Source organism: Monodelphis domestica, chromosome 1, assembly GCF_027887165.1.
Source record: "Monodelphis domestica isolate mMonDom1 chromosome 1, mMonDom1.pri, whole genome shotgun sequence".
Classification (NCBI taxonomy): Eukaryota; Metazoa; Chordata; class Mammalia; order Didelphimorphia; family Didelphidae; genus Monodelphis; species Monodelphis domestica.
In genome coordinates, this window is record NC_077227.1 from 621,788,147 (window position 1) to 621,792,079 (window position 3,933).

General features: G+C 38.6%; 1 pseudogene; it reads right to left on the minus strand.

Moving 5' to 3' along the window:
- Positions 1-768: 768 nt before the first annotated feature.
- On the minus strand, positions 769-2,607 carry LOC100619980 (mRNA-capping enzyme-like; annotated as a pseudogene).
- Between the last annotated feature and the right edge of the window lie 1,326 nt (positions 2,608-3,933).

Sequence of the window (3,933 nt, forward strand, 5' to 3'; positions counted from 1 at the left end):
CCCGAGTCTTCAGACCCCCCTGATTTTTAAGAAAACCATCCAAGTTGCCTCCCCTCAGTTCTCACATCTACCAATCACTGTCCATCAATTTCCCTGTGCCAATGGAGGCTCTAGCTTAACCCAGGACCGCCCAGAGGCTTTGCACATGTCTGTTGAAGGTCATATTTTCAAATAATTAAATCTTTGATCCTTTGCTACAGCCCTTTCTAAATCCTGTTAACCTGAGTAGGGTAGAGATTGAAATAATTAAATTTTGATCTAGGCTGCAGCCCTTACTCAATCCTGTTAGGACTGAATAGGGTGGAGATTGATTCCAAGTATCTCCATTGTATCAATTCTAAAATCAATCATGACTCAAAGAAATTCCTGTTCTATGCTTAAGCATAGGTCAAAGCCCTTTCCATTGTTCAGCAAAAGGTTTCTGTCCTAAAGTAATCTTAAGAAGGGAAGGAGAAGGAACCTCCCATGCCAATGGGATTCACATTCCAATAGTCAAGACTCACTATCAATAGGAAATTTTTCAAGTATGAAATTTCCCAATGGTGAAATTTCCAACATTTATAAGTCTAAGAAATTTTGAGGTTTACAGATTTTACAAGGTAACCTTTTGTTTATCAAGTAAAAAGAGGATGTTCGAGTCCATGATGCATGGTAGCACTGGAGAAAATGCATCAAACATTTATAGGACTGCTACAATACCATTTTTCTTATTATTTCTTCCTCCTTCTTCTCAAATGTATAACCCACCATTTTTTTTTAGTTCCTCTGGCCACAAAGCTGTAAAGTTATATCAGGCTTTTCCCACTTATTTCTTTCTAATCACTGAAATTAGATGCCAGGACCTGTTTTTTTGGGAGGTGGAGGAGGCATGAGCTCTGTATCTGAGATGATACTTGCATGTTTATCCTTGAGAAGCTGTCATACATCCATCTATGAACTCAAAGAGGATTTCCTTGGTGACTGGGTTGGAAATGCTGTTACATATAGCCATGGCAGTGTTATAAGTATTTGGAAAGCTTTTGTCTGTTCTCTATTTCATGAAGACCCAACTGTTGTTCTCAAATTTGCATTCTATAATTTTATTGTCATATTGTTTTAGTTCTTTTGTCACCTTAATTTGTGTAAATGGTCTTTCATAACCTCTAACATAAAGAAGGCCAGCATTCTGGGGAAGCAGTCTTCTCTCCCCATTCTGGTAATTTTGAGGTGAAAATCTACAGAATTCAGACTGGGAGGTTTCCATTTCAAAATATCATCACACTGGCCAGGTTTGTATTTTCCTGTATAGGATCAAAAATAAGTCCATCTACTTCATGACTGACTTCTCTAGAAAAATGTCCTTCAAGAAACTTTCTTGAAGTAGAGATGTCAAAAAATGACTTGTTCCTAACACTAAAGGGTTCCTGTGTTTTGTCAATGAGACCATTCTTCATTTTTTCATGTTGAGGGCTTATTATTTCTTTTTCAATACACTGCAATCAAGTATTGAAATCACAATTTCCAACTGGCTGTCCATTAGATATAATTATGTCATATATCAAGTACCAAGGAACGACCTGTCCATTTACTTTGTCAACAATCATTTCCCCATCCAAAAGAGCATTTGACAAATGAATGCAAAGATCCTTATGGAATTGGAATTCCAAATTTAACATATGAAAAACTGAGTTGTCTCTATCTCTCATAAAAACTTCATTTGTGCCATCAATCAACATCATGCACCGAGTACCATCTGCTTTCCAGCTTACTTTACATGGATTCTGCTCTAGAAATTTTATATTTTGCTTGTCCATGGAAACTGGCTGTGCTCCAGGGAATCCAGAACCTTCCCAGCCACAGAAATGATGACATTTTTGCTGTATTTATCCTAACTTTAGTTGAGTTGTTACTTGGGTTACGCCTTTAACTATCACACCTTCCAAGAAAATAGTGCCCAGTTTTAAACGTTCTTTTCTTCCTTTGACAAAGGAAGTACTTGATCCAGGCTCTGATTCTTTTTCCCCTTCTTCTTCCTCATCCTCCTCTTCTTCAAAACACCACTCTGGTAATAAAGGTGGGTGAGGTGCTTCTTCTACATCCCCGTAACATCAAAAAAGTTCTTTCAAATAATCACTTTTATAGATTCCTGGTGGCCTGGCTTAGGCAAAAGTAGCAACTGCTGCTTCAATACTCCAATCTATCTTCTCAACCAAGAAGGTACATATGAGGAAATCAGTTCTATTAAAACCATGAGAACAATGAACACCTATGAGTTCAGAAGGATACTTCTTATTAAAATGTTCACATAGATGGATAAATGTATCTATGTTCTCAGCTGTAGGGCATTCCCCGTGGCCTTTACACTGAAGCTTTATATACTTGATCCCTTCTTTTTCAATATCATTTCTGTCATAAAGCCTCATAGTATTTGTCAAATCCACCAACATTCCCATTTTAACCTTTAGGCTCTTCACATAGTAGCATACTGGGATGGAACCTATTCTCTTCAGCAACTTGATTATCATATCTTGGTCCTAACATAGTCTTCAGAGGTAAGAATTTTCCTGCCACAGGCTGGCCTTGGCCTGGGAAGTGCAGCCACCGTGGTGGGATCTTGTTGTCCAACATGGTCTGGGGCGCGAGGAAGGTGGGGGGGGGCGGGGCCGCTGAACCCCACCCCCACCCTGGATCCTCCTCCACCTGTGAGATGGAAATGGCATAGGTCCCAGACCTAGCCTGCCTCAGCCACTGCTGTAAGAGATGCTGCTCTGAGGGCTGCCACCACCATAGCTGCCTCCTCAGCCCAACCTCCAGTGGCTTCTTGGTGCCAGTTTCATTCAGAAAGCCAAGGCAGGACTTTTATAGTCCTTTTTGTCCCTTCCCATCTTCACAGGGGCTAATCACAGCTTCCAAATTGCCTAGCACTGCTCAGGGGGCAGTGAAGGTATCAACTTTTATGGTAGGATTCACAAGATTTTGCTTGAGTTATCACCTACTTTAGCAAATGACTTGTGAACACTCTTACTTAGTATTAAGTAGGCGGGCTTTGAGCTCTGGAGTTATCACTCATTTTAGCAAGTGACTTGTGTTCTTCAACTAAGTGACTTGTGAATTCTCTTACTTGATGGCTAACAAAGTGTTAACTCAAAATAGACAAAGAGAATAAAGAATTCCCTTTCACATAATGGAGTATAGTCTTCTAAGCTTTCAGAAAAAAATAGTCATATTATGGTGTCCTGTTTGTCTAGAGTACTAAGGGTGTATTGAAGATCCTTATGGAAGTGTTCATAGTTGATAATGAAAACAAAAAAACAAAACCTACCTGCTTTGGTATCATAATAGTGCTCTCAAAACCACTTCTTATAACAAGCTGTCTTTTTAGTGCTACATGTGTACCAAAGCAGATTTATTCTCTCATCTGATTTATACACTTGACTTAGTGACTAGAGAGCTTGGAGCCAAGAAAAAAAAATAAAACAGCTTGACTGCCCCTGGCATATTTCTGTGTGACTTTTGGCAAGTCACTTAACCTTACAGTGCCCACAAACAACTCTTTGAGACTAAATAACAGGAAGATTATAGATCTGTATTTCTATAGGTAGTTTTCTGATTCAGGCATTCTCTACCAACCTCTATCCCATTCCTATTATCTGATATTTTTGGTAAAACTAAGGTGTATGATAGGATATAATTTATCCATGTCTTTTGGAAACCACAGTGGAAATTCAGTATAACACATTTTTTTTCTGACTAGAATTTTGTTTAAGTTGTCCTTTTCTTGAATGCCATCCACGGGGTTAGTTAAATGTCAGAGGGACCATAATCAGGATAGTTTACTATGGAGATGATTTTCCCCCAACAAAGTTTGATGGTTGCTTTATACAAGGATCCTACTATAATTAATGCTAATTTGGAATTAAACTAATATTCATAATAGAAAAATCTAATTTAATG